Genomic DNA, 20425 nt, shown 5'->3' on the forward strand with positions numbered 1-20425 from the left:
TGAGAGGCCAAGCCAGAAAGTTTAGACAGTAGGCAAGGATTGGAGTCAGAATTGGGAAGGTAGGAGAGTGAGTATAGTCACCTGTATTCAGCATAGCTCAGGCCCGAGCTTAAAAGCAGCTCCCAGATGAAGAAGGAGCAGTGCCACCTTAGGCTCCTCACAGATGAACACCTGAACCATCTGTAAGTTGGCCCTGGGCCCAAGCATCCAAATTCCCCGAAGGAAGGATGCTCTCACCATGTTGCCTGAGACCGTCTCTAGTACCTTCTGTATCAGACCACAGGATCACTGCAGATTTGGAGATGCACAACTATCCTTTTCTTGATAGCCAAGCAAAGATAATGCTTTGGTTGCCTGTGGCCTTCAGTCATGAGGTAACTGAAGCAAATTGCTTTGGGTGTAGCCAAACCACATTCTCTGAAGATAGCCCACACTGCAGCTTCTAGTCTTGATAGACACCATGTGGACACTATGCGGACACCAAACTAAGGTATGACTAGAAACAGGCTGACGTGGCTCAACCATATTGAAGCTTGGATTGCTCTAGTTTTATTGCTTCTGGTACCAAAATGATCTCCTTTTTTTACTCGTATTACTTGGGCATATAGGCTTCCACAAAGTTTGACTATTCACACCTGTGTTTAAGGTCCTCTGAAGGCTCATACAACTCATGCTATGGCATTGTTACAGCAGCTACACTGCTTTTGATGTCCAAACTACCTCTGATAAATGTACACTTGCAATACATAATAGAAACATCTTGTATAGGTGACCTTATAATAGATCTATATTTTAACGCCCAGAATACTGTTACTTAGAAGGAACACCTTGCACTGCCATTAGTACTATTGCAATCTTAAGGACTCTTGTGGAGGAGGGTACTATTCATTGTTAAGAAAAAGCATCTGATCTGGCCCTAAACACGTAACTATTCAAAAACCAAGAGAGCTCTTCTATTTAATCAAGCATTTCTTTTGGGGGGGAGTTGGGGGGTTGTTGGAGTGGAAGGAGCAGATGGGAAGGAGGGGAGTAAGAGTATGCTTAAGAACATGTTCTAGTGGTTTCAGTCCTTGATTTAAAGTCAATGTCTCCCATGTCCTTGAAAGCTGGCATCCAGTCACTCCATTTTAAGTACACAACTTTAAGCTGCCTGCACAATTCACTCATGTTTTTCTGGTTACAAAGGAGACAAAGTAAGAGAAGGAGAGAGAAACTATATTTCAAAAGATCAATGTACATGTTTTAATCACTCACACTTTTTATTGTTCAGGATTACACTTTTATTAAATAAGTGTTTCACTTTCAAGTACATGAGAGTATTTGAAATATTTCAAGAGTACTTCTTTTAGCTTCTAACAACTAGACATTGCTGCCACCCTTGGACTATTATTTAGAAGGAATATGAATTGGAGATTTTCTGATCTCAGAAGTCATGTTGCTTCATTAACAAGCACATAGGCAGGTGTACTTTAAGTAACAGAATGCTTATCTTTAGTTATTACCATAATTAATTGATAAGGAGAACTTAAAAAATATTAGACCAAATTTTCCAGTGACCTCCTTCTAGCTGCAGCAGAGTGAAAGCCAGTGAAAAATGTGCTCATTTTCTATTTTTGAGACTATTATCAATAAATGCTTGTAATCATTTTTAATATCTTGCACTTGTAAACAAACTAGAAGACATATTCCTTAACCCTCATGTTTTGTGATTTAACAAGATGTTAAAAGCAAGCTAGCCATGGTGTGTGGTGGGTGAACAGATTTGCTTAAACCAGAAATGCTGTAGACCAGATAGAGTGTGCTGCTTCCTAATGAGACTCAACCCATTTGTAAACTTCTGCTCAGGCAAATTTGGGATCATCTGGAACCACAAAGCCCTGCTATCTCAAACATAAAGGCACAGACATACCATAGTACGACGTATCTATCTTGCTCTGAAGGAAAATGGCACATTTTAAAAGACAGTACAGCACAGCTGGTTGTCACTACTTTCTAAATGAGTTGAAGTGTACTTTGGACTTCAGTGGATAAAAATTATACTGACCTCCCAGGGAAAATAACGCAAGGAGCTGTGTCAGTTTATTTATTTATTTATTTCCCATCTGATATATTCCACAGAGAAATGTCCTATCTTTATTATTACTATTACAACTACTGCAGAAATACGACCAAGAGAAAGAGCCTTCCTCACTTCTAAGTCAAATAATTCAAATCAAATCTGTGGCCAGGCTCTCATGTTGGGGTCAAATTCTGTGTGCAGGTGGTTCTCATTGAGTTCAATATGATCCCAAAGAATGCAACAGAGGTCTGAATTTGGCCTCTATCAGCTAGCCTAAATATATGATGCGGTTCTGTCTTTCTCTGCACGATATTGGAAAGAGATATTGTACCTCTTTAGTTTATGAGTCTGCTTATTATCAGTCTTGGGGAAAGAAAAATGGTTAAATTTAGATTTCCACAGAATGTTTTGATTTAAGCAAAAGAATTCAGTGACCACCAGTTTGGAACATCCTTCTAGTGTCATAAGCAAGCAGTAAGCAGATTCAAAAAAGCTGTGCACGTACATTTAATTGATTGAAGTGGAGAACAAAGAGAATGTCAGCCTTCCAGGTTTAGATGAGGATCAGGTGGTTTCAAGCTGAAAAGAAACAGGGGCCCTTGTTTTGTTTTAAGCAAAAATCTCGGAGCCTCCATGGTTCCGGACATTCTGTACTGCTATAAAATACAGGAGGAAAGAAACTCTACAAAGACACTTGTTATGCCATTTTTCTCTCTCGTTTGTACCGATATTTAAAATTTCCCACATTTCCCCATCTTTGAACAAATTCCCTCAAAAATGATGTTTCCCTTCCACATTAGGTAAGCGTTAACTAGAGCAACGCTATAACATCAGGCAGGCCACACCGCTTGTATAGAGCTTGGTATTGCAATGTTTCAACGTGAAAATCTCTCCAGAACCCAAAGATTCATTTCTAATTATTTAAATCCCCCAGGAAAAAGAAGAGAAAAATAAATATGGGACTGCAATGAATTAATAAAGAAAGAATGACTGGCAATGCTGTCAGCAAATTGTAGCTCTGGGAGAATTAGCACTATCGGCCAGAGATTCCTCTCCTGTTCCTGTCTGAACACTTGGCAGCTTCTGCTGCTGCCTGGCTGAATCACTCCCTTCACACTTCTGCCCTGTAGTGTTAGAAAATTCCAGCTTGCTCACACCTCTCACTTGAGGGGCTTATGCAGATGGAAAATGAATGTTCCACTGTGTTTGGCCCTCTTATCGCTCTCTTTGGCTAATATGGAATTAATCTGCCTACCTTCCCTCAGAAGACACACCGAACAAGAAGCCCAGTCAGTGAGGAGACTGCGATGCTCTCCTATAACACAGCCAGGAATGCTATACTGTGGGGTGGCCAAGTGAATGACCTTCAATAAACAATTTATTTTCTGAAAAGAAAAAATGCAATTTCAACTGGCAGAGCTTCTTCAATGTGAATCAAATTTGGCAAATTTTGGCTGGCCTAAAAAATGAAGAAAACATTCAAAAATGTCAAATTGGCTCATTCAAGTCTTTCTAGAACAAACTGATTTAAAGGAGATGATACATTTATGAAGGAGATTTGGATCAATTCATAAATCAGAAGAGGCATATGTCTTAGCTGTTAGGATAATATTATCTAACTCAAACTCAGATCTTCCCTTTGGTTCATTCTGTGTGTGAACTTAAAATGCGTCCTTCAGTGTTCCAGAGCAAGTAACCACGCTGGCAGACATATAGGCTTTGCTGTGGAAAGTGTTCTGCTTTGTAAAACAAATGGGAGGCACCAGGACTGGAATCAAAGAATGACCTTTGTCTCCTGAGTAACCACATAATAAACTTCTAGTCAGGTTTCTTCACTCAATCCATATTTTTTGAACTGGACAGAAAAAAAAGGTCACTCTCAAAGAACCTTGTAGTTAGGATCCATTTCTCTCGTGGACAGTCCTCACCTAAATCCCTGATCTGGTCAGACAGAGGTGAAGTGATTTGAATCCATTTCTCCCTCACCTCCAGCTAATACACTTATTAGTAGAATTTGGATCTTAAAAGAATAATTATTTTTTCCCCTTGGCCTGTGGGCTTTTTTCTCTTTGACTATGGTTAGCCACACTTCCACAGGAGGGATGGAGACTTCCTCCATGTATGCTCCTTGTGGGCCAGATGATTAGGACTTGCTCACACAAATGAGGCCAGATCTCCCAGTGGCGTTAAACCCGGGGCTGCTGCACAAAAGGTGGGCACCTCCGACGGCTGCGCCTCTGAATGGAAGTGGATGCGGCTGCTGAGCATTGTTCAGCTCTCAAAGCACATATGTGGTAGGGCTGGCTCCCAAAAAGGTTGCTCGCTGACTGCTTAGCTGTTTCTCTTTCTTCTTTCCCTTTAATGAATGGAAGCAAAATAGTTTTTCCATTATGCTGCCAGGTTAGAAACTGTGAGAACAGCAAAATGTGTCCTAATCAAACTGATCAGCATTGAATGGTGCTTTTGGCTTTCGACTAGACTATTATACCTCATAAGGAGCTAAATAATTTAATCCTAGAAGAATAAAGTTTATTATAAAGTAGGCTATATTTAGCAGAGTTCTGGATTTGAATGAGAAAAGCTGTCTGTTCTGTAACAGGGATTATCTTTGGCTGATACTATCTGTTATGTGTAAAGTAAATCACAGATCACTGTGTGCATATTTTATGCTATCAAATTCCCTCCTTTTTGTTAGTATTAATGTCATTATCAGGTTTCTCATACATTTGACATAGGCGCATTTAAAAAAATAAATTTGCAACTAAGTGTTCCTGTATGTGGAAAATGTAGAGAAAGAATTATATCTTACCCCATGTATTTATTATATCACGATTCCTCTTGCTGTCTTCTGTCTGCTTTAAGTGCCAAACTGTCTGATATTTCATGTATTTTCCATTCTTCACTTTTAAAAAAAATTCTCAGCTGTTCAAAGTTACATTGTCCACTCCTCAGTCTTGATACAACCAGCTGAAAAGCTCTGTAGAATATTTTTAGTTCATGGTCAATTCAGCAGGCCCCATGTTCAATACATCGCTATAACATTGGCTCTCTAAATCCACATTTGCTACTGGCACCAGCATTTTACTTAGATGTAAAGGAATCTTTAGGAATCTTTAGAAATTTTAGACTATTTCAGTGTAAGTTCAGACGAGATCAGGTACAAAACCTAGAAAATTAACCTTTTATTAGAGAGATTTTCTGAACTGGTATTGTAACATGCTAGCTGAAAATGCAGGCTGTAATGTACGCTCAGAGTGCCTTTCTGCCACAGTTATGGGGGCTCTTTGCAATAATGCCTTAGCTCCCATGATATATCAAAGAACTTTAAGCCATTTTTTACATATGGGAAAATGAGGCAAAGACTCTCAGAAGTACTGTTTTCTTGAAACCTAAATAGCTTAGAGGATTTTGAACAAAGAGAGGATGCAGGTAATGATTTTGTGGAAATTCTAAAAACAGCTTTATGACTAGGTCCAGCTGAAATCAAAGAATCTGAATATGTAGATGCTTTTGAAAATTCCCTTTGGTATGTCATGAAAGGGAATCAGGATCATACTCCCAATTCTCCAAAGTCCTGAGCTGCTACCCTAAGCGTGCAACTAACTCCCACCCAGGCTTGAATTCACTCCATTAAACTGTGCAGACTGACGGAGGTGACAATCTTGTACACTTAGTTGCTCAAGACCCTTTCTTTGGTAGAAAATTGGTTATGTAAACCACTAAAAGTTTGAATTGCGGTCTGGAGGTGCCTGGCTGTCTCCATTGACTGGATAGCGAGTCTCATGAAACTATGTTCCTCATTTAAGGCATGAATTATTCTCTTATCACTGTCCCCACCATGAAAAATTATATATTTTTTTAAAAAAGAAGATCACTTCAAAGATTCAGGTTAGGGTACAGTTAAACCAGAACAGAAGAGATGGTAATTTCAGACCGAGGTGATAGCAAAAGATTAGGTGTGCTAAATACTTAGGCTATGTCAGCTACTATGAATCCCATTTTCATTGAGAATGTTACAGAATGCTATAAGAATCTGGAGATTTGTATAATGCAGAGCTTTATAAAAAAAAATATTACCATTGAGCACATTACCATCAGGTGCTCAAAGTTAATCGATCTTAATTTACAATTTTTTTCAGTTCAGGACTTTATATAAGGGGGGAAAATACAGAAGAAAAAAATGAGGAGTCATACCCACTTACTACTACAGGATGTTCACAAACCTAACACTAAAAGTCCATGTGCTAATTTTTGTTTTGATAGTCTTCCAGTGACTTTTTCCTCGTGCAATATCCCTACTCTTCCTCTGCACCAAAAGAAAGAATACATTTACTGAAAGACTTTTTAAAGTCCTTTTAGTTATGTGTATTTTCATCAAGCATTAATTAAGACTTTTACAAACATTCCCTGGTACTGTCAACGGAAATAAAATTTCAACAAGAAAACAAAACTATTAGGGAAAACACTAAAAATACACTATATTTTCTCTAAGCTACAGCATAATTAATGTACCTTTTTAACATTTTATTATCAAAGATTCTAAAATATTATTTGCAAAAGACAATTATGATGTTTCTATTTTAAGTGGAAAAGTAATAAACATTTATACATTATCAAGCATTTCCACTTTTAGATTGAAGAGGAACCTTATCATCTTATAAAGCTTTATAATTGATGCTCTTTCTGAGAATAATTGTATTGACAGCATGTCACCTCCACATTTGTATCACACGAAAATTGTTGACCTATCCTTAGGTTCATGACTCCGAGTCCATTCTGGGAAGTCTAGCAGATTAACAAAATATTTAAGTCACAAAAATACCCAGCTTGTGATCTCCATCTTTTCTTTCTACTTCTTCCCCTTCCTTGGTTAAACACTGCCCAAAGAAAGTTCTGAGATCCTCACTTGGCCCTTGCCAAATTCATAGCGGCATAGACCAAGTCTCACTGTCTTCAGTAGGACACACAAAACTTATCCAGATTTTTAATTATGCTGTGTAAGTAGATTCACACACAAATTGTACAATGAATGGTGTGATGAACCAAGCTTGTTTCCCTATGAGTTCCCACTCCACACAACTCTCAGCAGCACTGGGAACACCCTCTATATCCTGCAGCGTTTTGTACTGGAGAGCAGCAGCGTGTGCTGTGCTGCAGCAGGCACTGCATCCAGACTGATCAGCTGCAACCCCTTCAAGTATCACAAACCTGAGTTATAATGGCTTCAAATGTTACAAAGCTGAATTATAATGACTTTTCCCTCAGTTGTGGCACTTATCTGCCTCTCTTACCCTTTCAACCATGAGTTTTCACAAAACATATAGGAAGTTAAGGTTTCCGGGAACTCCTCGTTAGCTATGGTTGTCACATAGCAACTTGTTCAAAAGTTATTATGGAGGAGGAATGAGCTCGATAGATGGGCATACACACATCATATGATTGCCTAAGCCTCATTTCTTTCAGAAACCAAGCTAAACTCACACCTATATGTGTATATATTTAAGTTAAGGAAAATTCTGAGGGAGTTAGTTAATTCAATTTAAATATACAGATTATAAAAACTGCTGAAGAACTGTTCAAACATAGAAAACCAGGTGATTTTATGCGACTTCTTTTTAAGTATCTTGCAGTTTCAACAAGGAAGTCTTGTCATTTCTCATTTCAGTTACATCAAAATGTAGCACACATAAAGCATCAGTTCAGGCAGTTTCAGATCCGAAGTCAAGCTAGTAGTGGCCTTTTGCAGGGAGGCTATTGTTTCCTGCTAATGCATACTTTTCAGTTTTATTGTCTATCTTTAAAGTGTTACTGCACCAGATTAAAACAAGCCTGTGAAGTGTGAACTATGTTTTGGAACACTATCAAATGAAGTGAAATGATAAACCCCTGAAACCAGTAACACCATAAAAAAATCACTTTCAGGTACTTTGTCATCCAAGGAGTTAAAGTCAGTAATGAATGCTAAGAAACTATTTACTCTTTGACAGCTCTAGAAAAATAACCTTAGATTTTATAGAAACTATAAAATACTATGATAAACTCTTTTGTTTTTATATGCTCTTGGACCAACTCTTGCATTGCTGAAACAAAAAAACTTTAAAATCAAACAGAACTGTTTGCATGGGTAGAACAGCAAAGCTCTGGTCCATGGCCTTTCTTTCAGGAGGAAGCTGATGTAGCAGTAAAATAACTACATTAGCCAATTTGTAGGAGAATAGTATTTGGATTTTCTATACCAGGCCATAAAAGATACTCTAAAGCACATAAGATAGTTCCAAAGTTGCAGAATACCTGCTAGTCAGTAAGCCTCAGTTCCTGTCTCTCCCGCTCAAGTGTCTTAATGTTATGTAACAGGAGAAGGGAATGTTCCTCTCTTTTGGCAAAGGACACTGAACCCAGCAATTTGTCTTGATGGGGCTGAGCAGAGCACAAGAAACCAAATGAGTTATTGCAGACTGTGGTTTTAGGAACTGGTTTAAAGATAGCCTCAAAATTATCAAAATTTACATAAAGAAAGACATCTGACTATGGCCATGAAATACTTCTACCAAGTTTGGAAAGCAAAACTCAAGCAATGAATGGTCTATGTCATAAATCAATTTTTTGGCTGCGTGAACAGGCCAGCGAAGAAAGAACATTGAATAAGCAAAGGTTTTAATATTCTGACAATTATAAACAGTACTTTGTTTTTCTTTTTCTCTTACATGCACATGGGTGTGGGCTGGGGAAGTCATATATTCATAAAACATCTAGTGTTCAGCTTGTTGTCATACTCAATCAGTCTTTTTATTTTATTTTTCTAACGTAGTGAAAAAATAAAAGTAGTCAGACCACTTAAAGAACCAAAGTCTCCTCCATCTGGACAATAAGGGAGCAGGATCAGTCTCACAGCCCACTGTTTGCAAGATTTGTCTTAGAGAAGTCCGCACTGTTAGAAAGATCCATTTCTTGGTTGCTTTTTTTAATTATCTTATGGTGAAAGCTGTAGAACTGATGATGGTAAAGAATCTCTAGAACAATGCTGTACTCACAGGACTGAGAATGGAAATGCTGACTAGCTCTTCTTACCTATTTACATTCATTACTCCTGATTTAGAGGGACCACAGTGGGAAAATGATATTTTAGCTTTTAGTCTCAACACTAGCATATATAGCAATAACACAAACACAGGCCGAGACTTCCACAGAAATACAACACTTATAAGCTCCCATCATTCACGGTAAGACATTAAAATTTCTCCAAATGATTTATGACCTACTAGCATTAAGCTTGTAAACTAGTTTAGCAGCTCATATCATCTCATTTGGTAGCAGTGGGATCTTTTGAGTAGTAAGCACCTCTGAGAAAGACGGGCCACATTTGGAAAAGCACTTTTCATCCTACCATCCTTTTGGAGAACAGTGAAATTATTGGCTGCAGAATCTTTGTAAATCTGGTGCTGTTTCTGAAAATTTAGTTAGTGGCACCAATTTTTCTCATCTGCACTTTCACCTGCTATCATTCACACTGAGAAGGGACTTTGTTCTGACTGCACACAGCTGTTGATCACCTACCTCCTGGCTGTAGTCAGCTAGGCTCACAAACTGAAGTAACTGCAACTCATCCCTTCAGAAACCTAGTGGGAGACACGTAGACACATCACGTGACGTCAGATACTTAGGTCATTGTATCCTAGATGTCCGTAGACATGAAAAGGAGTTTAGTTCTTTAGCGTACGTGCAGACACCTTTATTCAGATACTCAAAATAAGGTGTCTGAATCTGAGGCTGAACCCCAGCAACTGTGATTTCAGTGCTCTCTGAGCTTCACCCTGAATGACTGGCAATTTGGTAACTTGGAAATTGTCTGTAAGTGACTAAATGAACTGCAAGGCAAAGCAGAGTCAGTCAAGACATGAGTTATGGGAGTACAAGGTGAATTGCAAATGTTTTTGCATTTGTGTAAATAGGATATAAAATACATTTTCACATATTAAATAAAACTTTAAAAAGCCAAAATGCTTCTGAGATCTTTCATCTGCCTTTGAAAGCTTTTTTTTTTCCTCCGAAGTTTGTCTCATAAACATACTAAAATCCCCAAAGCAAAGGAATAAGATAACCTACTGATGAAATGACTAGCCACATAAGCGTCCTCACTCTGCAGGAAACCTCGTCATAACTTTGCCTTGCCTACACATTAATGAAAAAATCTTATGTTTTGTAAATAAGCTCTGCAAAGTCTGGTGGAAAAGTGCTTTCTTCCTTGTTTCATCAATAAAGTTACTATGTGACTTTTAAAAAATTCCACTGCACTAGGAAAACTTCTGTTTCCTTTTATGTCCAGATTTAGCAAGTTTTTCAAAGCCCTTCTTATTAAGAAAAGTTGTGGCTGGAAACATGGATAAGTAGCTACAACGATTCCAGAAGCTATAAATATTCAGCTTATGATATTCAAGAAATTATCCTCTCTGAGGTGGGCTTTATTGTCTCCTAGGGCCCACCTGCAGCTAGGTAAGGGCCTCCCAAAGTGAAGTGGATGGCCCTAAATGATCATAGGTGGTTTTTAAAAAATAAACACAAAATTAGTTTCACACCTACTTAGACAGTTTAGAATTTTAATGTGCAAAGTCTGCCAGGGCTTTGCAGTGAAATAAGGCCATGCATTCAAGCTCCTTAAAGCCAATCAGAAAGCTGGGCTGAGTACTACCCATTTCGCAATTAGGAATCACTGTTCAGTTCTTGTCCTTATTATTAACAAACCAACTATTACTTTGATCACATATTAACATTTATAGGCATACAAAAACTAGCTATTTTAAAAAAGGAACTGCTTCAGCCTTAAAAACTTCAAGGAGAGTTGAGAGTCTGTTGGGAGTCTGTTTCATGTCACTGTCTGCAGGCACGCCAGCATATAGCGGGCTCTTCCTAGGTTTTCTGAACATGCCCCCCTTTCTGGTGAGAGGTTTCCTCTAGGCGTGTTTCAACAAATTTATAGTTTTATTTGTGACTTCTGGATGTCTCGTAGCCCTGTCACAGGTAGAAAGCTTTATATTTGGAGCTGCCAGCTGTAAAAGAGCAGGGTCACATCTCCTACATCGTGCTCTCCATGGCTACCCACCTTCACCTGGCACTTGCAGGCAGCAGCAGCAAACAAATAGCTCAAGCTCTGCCCCACAGATCGCATGTGCAGAGTTGGTCCAGCATGTCCTACATTTGTGCTGGATTTATTCCACATCTGCCAGACAGTTCTTGTGCACATTACCAATTTGGAAAAGCTCTAGGTATGACCGAGTTTTACTCAAACCAGGCCCTGGCTGTAGGGGAGGGGTGGATAAAGGTATGCTTCAGTGTTTTCAGTATCAGCATTTCTTGATGTCATTCAATATTGGGCAATGCTTAGTCTTATTGGAGCTCATGTAATCATCAGATGGATTTAACTATGCCACCTCTATTCCATATTCAAAGGTGTGTGATGAGGCAGCCATAAACTATGCAGTTTTCCTATCCTTGGTGTACTTTCTATGGAAACCCTGTGAAAACCTTTTAAAATTATTGTCCACTTTCTCTTCAGCATTAGACAAGCAGAAAGGGGTTATGGTGTTGCTAGGGGTCTGGCTTATGTTAGTTTTGAGGGATGCATTTATTATTATTTTAAAATTTCACATGCCCCTTATTTTAGGGACATATCTGAATTTCTTAGCTGCTATGGATGTCAGGAATCAGTAGCACAGAGAAAGTACCTGTGTTTAGCTATCAAAAAAAAAAAATAGAGAAGGACTTTTGGGGGAATCAAAAATGAACATGTATCTCAAGGGAAGCAAGCCCTAAAGCCAGTTGCTGAGACAGACAAAAATCTGTCAGAGCAATACAGATCTTGTCTACTCTCCAACAAGGTTATTTTTTAGCACTGATAAAGACATAGTACCTATGGATCCTAATAGGAATCAGAATCTACAGTTCCTGGCAGCTTTTGGATTTGTGTGAAAGAACAATTATTCATCCCGAGAAAGCCTCGCCAATTAATAAAGCACTGTTTCAGTTAAGTTGTTCTGTTTACTTACAGTGAGTTGTAAGTCTCAAAAGATATGAGTTTATGATAGCACGATACTTCTGTCATTGTGTTTTATAAGTGTATTTTATATATTAATAGGTTTCAGTCCTGTGAAGCTGCAGTTTCTGTCCAGCAGCATATATGAACAATGCCACATTATGAATGCCTTCACAATTAGATTCAGTAAAGGACCACAGTGTCCAAAATGTGCCTATGGTTAAATCCAGACCCTCTGTTAGGCTTACAGTCCCCCTACCCGACATTAGTCATTGCAGGACAGTCTCAGGAAGGACTGCCTACAGCAAATATATCATTCAGGTAGCTACTAAGAGCTAACTTTGGAAATAATGGTTATTCTTATACCCAAATATCTTGGCACTCCCATCTTCACTCCTGATTACCTAATACTCCTAATCTAATATATCATCTAATACATCTAATGCATTGCATCAGCTGGCCTATGAGCCAGTTAGCACTGCTTGAAACAGATGCGTGTAGCCACTGAGGACAAGGATCTCCCCTGAAAACTTCCTCTCTTTGATGCTTATGTGTCCCCAGCCATTTGGAGGCCACAAGCCAGAATTATTTTCAGGCTCTTCCTTCTAAGTTGATGCTGATGGTGGTAACATCACTTCTATATTATAGGCTATATTCAAGTGAAGAGTAGCTAATTTAAGCACCCAGCTCAAGGGCATATGTGCCTACTTTGTATGTGTACCACCATAACGGAGGAATACAGTCCTCCTAAAAGTACACAGCACAATTCCCTGTACTCTCAGTAAAGAAGCATATATGCCTATGAAGAGCTCCAGGAGAAAACGCAGGCTCCTTATACAGAGACTCTGTGTAAAATCCAGGTCACCTTCCCTTCTTCTGAGCAATATGTCAAGTTCAAGAAAATGGGTATTTTTACATAGTAATGTAATGGTTAGGACATGTATAACATCAAGAATCCTATTCATGATAAGACATTTGTGAAACCATCAGATGTTTCACCATAATGACCTACCTACAAGATTAAAATGTTAGCTACCCTCTTTAGACTACCTATACCAACAATCCCAGCATTATAATTTCTATAAAGCAGCAGTAGCCTGAAAAGCAGAATTAGGACTGACAAGGAAATGTAAAATTAGTTCAGAAGCTATAATTTTAATTGCAATCATCAGTGGAATGGGGAAGAGGAAAAAATAAGACATGTAAGAACAAAGGGAGTTTAAATAACATTCCCTCTTAGGACAGTGTTATTTGCCTTAGTCTAACTATAAAGTTACTTTATTTTCTTAACTTCCTGCTTTGGAAAGCAGCCACTAAATTAAAAGAAAATATGGTTTAGTAATGCAAGGATGATTTTTTTAATTTGTAAAACTGGAGAATCTAAAGCAATGATTAATTTAAAATGCAAGCTGGGAGGATTTAGCTGATTCCAGATCCTTTGTCAAATAAAAATAAATCCTCTTCACATAAAAGGAATTCAAATTAATTGTAGATATTAGAAACAGTTCCCCTTTATCTTATATTCATTCTCAATCTGTTTTTGCCATTCTCACATTCATCAACAGAGCTATCACAGAGTTAAATAATACTGAAACTAATGTCTACTTCTAATGTAAAGTGCTACTAATTCTCAGTAAGGGTATCATAATCTTCCTGCCCCCCAAGTAGTTATATAAATAATAAATAAATTTTGAAATGAATTCCTTAAAGAAAATATGTAAACCTGTGATTAATGAATATTAAGGCCAACAGTGTGTGTTACAGTTGTCTAAACACACAGGTCTGGTGTCATTTTAGGCACTGCAGGATATCCCAGTAGGCATCTGGCTTCCACTACAGAAGCAAGTCTCCCATAGGCTCTATATTATATTTGCCAGCTCTGAGTGGATGTGTTTGGTACCTTAGGGCATCTCAAGTGGGTCTAAATGCTTTGTTCGGGAAATCAAATCTTTCCCATACAGCCATCATTCCACATTCATATTTTTGAAACACTTCCTCACTTCCTTGAAATCCAGTACATTAGTTACAGCTCAGGTCCATTCAACAAACACTAATGTAATGTTGCCATGGCACAGACAGTAGCTGTGTCTCCACTGCTAAGTAAAAAGTCAGTTAGCACTGACTAGCTTAGGCCCTCTGGAGCGGACTTGTCTTGGAGGTAGCTTGAAGTTGTCTAAAACAGAGCCAAGGAGAGCTAGCAGTTAACCAATGTGGATGATCACGGACCTCACATTCAACCCCCTTCCCTAATCTCTTTTATCTAGCGGTGCATACACACACACGCACATGTACAACTTGCATGCACACACACACACACACACACACACACACACACTCACCCATATATGTATAAATACACACAGACATACATATACACATTTATCAAACCGAAGGCCCAGAGAATCCAAAACTTCTACAAAATTTCAGGAAAACAAGCTGCGATACTGGGCTGTGAAATCCTGATGATGAAATGCTAGCCTGAAATGATAGTGAAATTCTGGAAATAGTTTGATACACAGAGTAGTAAAATGATATTGTCATGTATGAAGGGCTGTTTCCTACCTTCTAAAAGGTTGAGAGTCACTTGATTTTGGAGCAAACACACAGCAGCCTCCAGGAAACAGAAAGAAAAAATTAATATCTTTAACAAGGAGAGTTCTCTCCTAACAAAGGCTCCTGCCACCTGAGTGAGATTAACTTTACCTGACTTCAGCCTTTCAAATGTTGGTCATCTAGTCTAACCAAGTTGTCTAGCTTTCCTTTATGATCTGCAGTGAGAGACAAGCATATCCAAGGGATATCTAGCCCAAGCTATTTTGGGGTGAACTGAATACTCACCCGAATGTGCCTGTCTCTCCCCACTGACTATACAGGGAGCCTGCATGATAACTTTAAACTAGAGGTCTGACTTCTGGATGAATACGTATGTGAAGAGTTCCCACTCGTGACTGCAAATTTGGGTATTGAAAGAATGGCCTGCAACTGTTAGATCAAGCAACACGGAAAAGAGCAAATATTCTTAGTAATCTGGGCCTCTGTGGAGGTTACAGAGCTCATACTGTTCATAAAACAACAGATTCAAAGTCCTTCAAATTCCCGCTGATCTAGCACCAGGAAACCAATGTAAAAGCAATCTCAAAACTATAGATGGAGTCAGCTTGTGCTGTACGGGTTATTACCTGGTGGGATCTACAGCGCCAGAAGGTAGAGCAATCAAGTATTGATTGGTCTGGGCCAAAACACTAACCCAAACCATTAGGTACTTATTGTTTCACACTGAAAATATCCTGTAGTTTTAGGGAGAGCACCTCATAACCTACTTTCCTCAAATGCTGGAGCTTATTTTCATTTACATTAGGCCGATTCGCCATAGCAAGATAAATAAAAATGCCATAAATAAAACTGTTTATTGACATAAACATAATTTCTGTACTCACCTATTGACTTAGGTAAACAACCATACATTTCCTGCAAGCCCTAAGGTTGGCTCCTCACCGTTTCATGCTGTCAGTGCAGTCTTCTATAGTTAGGTGATTTAAATCTGGAGGGGTACCTGCTTTTCCTCCCTGATTGCAGAAGGAGCTTGGTGCCATGGGGCACCTCCCTCGGGCATCCCCAGTACTCAAGGTGGGGAGGCAGGGGCTCCTGCCCCCATTTTCTCAGCTTCCACTGACTTTCCAGTGCGGCAGGGGCCAAGTTTTGTGCCTGGCGCAGAAGCAAGAAAGTAGTTGCAAAGCAGCAATTCCTTGGCTGCCAGGACTTGAGGGAAGCAGAAGTCTTCTTCTCACAGAGATCTAGAATACTTTTGGCCAGCTGCATAGCGGTGTTTTCCTCTGTTTTTTCTCATGGCCTGTCAGCAGCCACTGCATTGGGTGCTGCAGGGCCAGTTTACTCCGTGATGCTAGTTTGAAGCCATATATGCCACAGAGAACTCTTTTACAGTGTGGTGTCTCCAAATGTTACAAGTTGCTGAAACCTTTGTGACTGCACAACGATTATGCAATCCCACACAGCCTTCTTTTGAAAAAAACAAACACTCTCTAAAGAATAATTATGATGCAATACAGCTTCTGAAAGTTTGATTGTCTGTAGTAACTACCCATTAGCTGAATCCCTGTGGACACCCCTGCGACTGCCATTAAACTCAGTGAGGAGGGTCTGTGAAGGTGCAGGGGTGTCCTGTCCACACAGAATCAGCTGCAGGGCTGGGGGACTGGATAATATCTCCTAGTTATTCATTTACAAAGGAAATGATTGTTAACTCTCTTGCACTGAAATGCAACTCACACCCACAAACTTTAAGCACTGCATTTATGATTTTTACCTTGTTGTGTAGCTCCAGTTTGTGAGTTAACTTCTTCCGTAGAGTTTGCAAACTCTTTCAATGGTGATGCTGTTCCCACTGAAGCACATAGTGAGTAGTTAATCATTAATTCTTCATGGTTCATATTTGCTGTCTGTTTTACTGCATATAGTTTGATATAGTTCCTTCCAATAGACTTAATACTGTCATTAAGAGTCACATGCTGGATCTTTATCTAAACTATTATCACAGTCCAGACATAGCATTACAGCCTCCTTTTGTAAGCCCAAGTTACGGAGTTCAGAAAGGCTTAAAACTTAATAAATGCTATGTTTTTATGGTAATGGAACAGCTGCAGTGGCAGACTGTCACACGCGCACCCTGGCTGAGGCTGCCTAGATGCTGTAAACAGGTGCACCTAGAGGCTAAAGCTGGGTGATTTTTTTTTTTCATCCATGACACTAATTTCATTGTCAACGTCTAGCTTTACAATTATGTGTGTGTTAGGATAACGTAAAGGAATCCAGACGCATATGGTGAACTGAAATTCCTGGCTCTTGCAGAGGGGGTAAATTTTGAAATTGAAATTGCAGTTATCATTGTGCAAAGAACACAGCCAACCACTTGCTTAAAAACATAAAATTCTTTTGTTATTGCTGGTAATCAAATGCCATAGGATCTGGGGATACTGCCCTCAGAACAATAAACATCACCACAAAATGGAATGGATTATGGTACGTAGTGTTCTAAGAAGCTCTAAAACATTATTTTAAAATCTCAGACACAGTCTGGGATCAGATTTGTATATGCTTTGGAAGAACTAGTTTTCACTGTGTTAAAGTGCAAAAGTGGGAAGACTGAGGCATTTGAAAACTTTACCCAATACCTTAGATCAGATCACTAGGCCTGTGACTAACCTATTCAACCACACTAGATACACTTCCCTCCTCCTCACTATTATTTCTTCTTATTTCTTGGAAGGCAAACATCTAAGGTCAGGATCGAGAGTAAATAATTGCATTTGGCATTCTCATTTGTTTACACCTTGCATAGGTGATGCAATAAATGTAATTACATTAGATGAGTCTAGCTCATGCAAACATTTTCTTCTTCCCAGTCAGTTTTATCCAGGCTGCATAACAGGATGCAGTGTCCCTCAAAAGATCAGGTGAGATCTCAATAGGTTTCTGTGGTAACAACAAAACCTATTTGCATCAGTACCTCATGTGAGCTAGTAAGCTCAGCTGCAAAGCAAATGATATGAACCAGGGTGGAGTTCTGTGTCAAGACTTCTGTAATGCTTTCCATACCCAAGCAAAATCAGTTAGGGCTGCTTCAGTATCCCTGCATGACACTGAACTGTGCCATGTAGACATACCCTTACCCCATGGTTTTTAAATGGGCAGCTTTTCCTTGTTTCAGGGGGTGAAAGGCTTTTCCTCATCCGTGTGGAAAAATCCCGTAGAATATAATAGGGATGAAGCCAATAAAGACATAGAGAAATGTTCTATAGAAATTAAACTAGAATTAGAGCCTTTATATAGGTCTGTAAGCCATCCAATAAAATTCAACACAGCATTACATCCCTGCTTCAGAAATTGATGACTTGATTGAAAGGAGAATATTCTCTTTAAATTGCATTGGGCTTTCCTCTGATGTCTGAAAACCATGCAGAAATAGAGTTGAGCCTTTTTAGGATTCAGATTCTCTGAGCTGGACACTAAATTCAGCGTTTTTGAAAACATTTTTTGTCACCCTTCTTTTATAGGGTATTGGTTTCAAAATCAGCAACAGTGACCTAACTATTTATGGAGATGTCACCATCAGTATTACTCTACTTCATATCTGGAAAAGTTATCTTTACCTGCCTTTAAAAAATTAAATTTTCCAGACAATTTTCCTATAGCAAGACAATCTATGGACTTGTAATGTCTCAAATTTGATTTAGAGAGATTTTTAAGATAATGTCATTAATAATCTTCAGTGAGCACTGTTTTGCATAAAGCACATTGGAGGATGGCCAGCTGTATTTGAAAGTCCTTGTGTTTAAATCCAAAAAGTTCCACATATTTTTCAGAAACTATCCTATCAAGCAGTGGTCTGCTGTCAGATTTGATAAAGTTGGATACCACATGTGCTCAGTATATGATCCAAAACAGGAAGCATAGCATCCGATGAAGTAGATGACAAAATGCCAACAGCGGATATCTGGAATATTCGTTCCTCAAGAGGAGAAGATATTTTGCCACTGGGCAATAGTTCACAGAAATCAGCTGCAATTGTGTTCTTTCACTTGGTGTTCTGCAATTCAGATATTTCAATTGTTCTGAGAGCCTCCTCCATGCCCCTTGAATTACTGAAGAAAATGATAGTGATTAATCTGTTCTTCTACCAGTTTGCCAATGAATGAAAAACATATTTTCCCCTTAATACTTCTTTGATTTGCAGTGGGGATTCATGAATTCAGTACAGGCTATAATTTCGGCTTATTTCAGACAAATTTTCAAAACATATATGCTTATTTATTGATCTTTAGATATGTTAGCTCCCATCTAACAAGCCAAGATTACAATTTTTGTGGTGTTTTCTGAGATGGGTGAGGCCCAGTAGTTTTTTAGAATTCTCGGATGTCTTTAGTGGATGGCTCTGTCACTTGATTTCTTCCTTTTAGGGACTAACATATTGATTAGCGTTGCACAGACACTGTCTGGAAACACTTGGCCCACCCATCCCTTTATTTCAATACTGTAAAGGGTTCTGCTAATATTTTCTCTTCCTGGTCCTGACAAAGTAAGCTACCACTCAGAAGTGGTCTCCTTTAGCAATATATGTGGACTTGGAAGCCTTGTAGGCCACTCATTGGTATACATTTCTAATAACAATGCCAGAGAAATTATTTCAGTCTTTAGTCATCATCTAATTCTCTTACTTCTGGCACTGTTTTCCTACCGAACATCTGGGGTTCAGTGTGTCCAAACAGCCCTCCCAAAATCCACAGTTGCCGTGCAAGGAACGCCTACCAAGCTTTATAAAAAACTGAATGAGGCATGCAGTCACTGAGGAATACTTGATATCTTCTATTAATATTAATATACATACCTAATAATATCAGCCTAAGTGCCTAAAACAGCCTTCATTCCTCTTCATTACCAAGACAAATGTTTACTAGAGATAGGCATAAAAATGCCATTATTTCTCTTCAAAGTTCTTCAGCTTTTCTTAAATTTGACCTACTTTATATATTTGTCTCTCTTAAAATCTTTTTCTCTTACTGAAAAGCAGCAGCGTCTTTCTCAGCTTTTCCTGTTTCTTATTCCTATACTACTGCTTATACATTTACAACTCATTCCTTCGTTCATAGTCACTTTCTGTATTCAGTTATCCATAATGTCACTGAATTCTTTATGAATGTATACCTAATTAATGCAAGCACCTACATATAGCCGGAACAAAAGCCCCAGAAATTGAAGTGACAAAGAAAGAGAGGGGCCTAAATGCAGTTTTTATAGGTCCCAAGAGCCAGCTTTGGTTGTTTGTTGAGAACGAGGTCCTCGTATACCTGGACTGGCCAAAATACATCGATTTATAGTGTTTATCACTCTTTTTTTTTTAGAAATATAGAGGGACTGAATTTTACTACATTCATTTCCTTCTCTTATGCTACCCGTCAGGCTTTTCTCTTCACTATTCTTTTACCCAGTATTGTGTTACAGTAAGTATCAATCAGTCATTGCTTTTCTCTGTTATTTCCAGTACTTCACGTATTTTATCCCACTTTTCCCATCACCTCCCCCTGCTTCTTTTACAACTCTTTTTCCTAACTTTTGTGCTTAAGCCAGTTAAATATACAGATAGCTATGATAATGTAACACTAACAAGAATATACAATGTAAATAATTCTATTTCCCAGAAATAGCTGTATTTCTTTTGGCTGCTCAGTGGCATGACAAATCTAGTTCTATTGGTACTGCCTAAAGTGAAAGGTTACTATATTTGCTTTCATTGAAGCCAACATAAACCAGAAGTAAATCAGAAC

General features: G+C 38.7%; 1 long non-coding RNA gene across 1 annotated transcript; it reads right to left on the reverse strand.

Annotated features, from left to right (window-relative positions):
- Positions 1–408: 408 nt before the first annotated feature.
- On the reverse strand, positions 409–18118 carry LOC138065132 (uncharacterized). Its single transcript, XR_011138286.1, has 3 exons — positions 15524–18118; positions 4869–5036; positions 409–4415 (listed from the first exon to the last, which is right to left on the reverse strand). It is a non-coding gene; the product is annotated as an uncharacterized lncRNA (long non-coding RNA).
- Positions 18119–20425: the final 2307 nt, after the last annotated feature.

The sequence above is a fragment of the Struthio camelus genome, chromosome 1 (assembly GCF_040807025.1).
Source record: "Struthio camelus isolate bStrCam1 chromosome 1, bStrCam1.hap1, whole genome shotgun sequence".
Taxonomy (NCBI): Eukaryota; Metazoa; Chordata; class Aves; order Struthioniformes; family Struthionidae; genus Struthio; species Struthio camelus.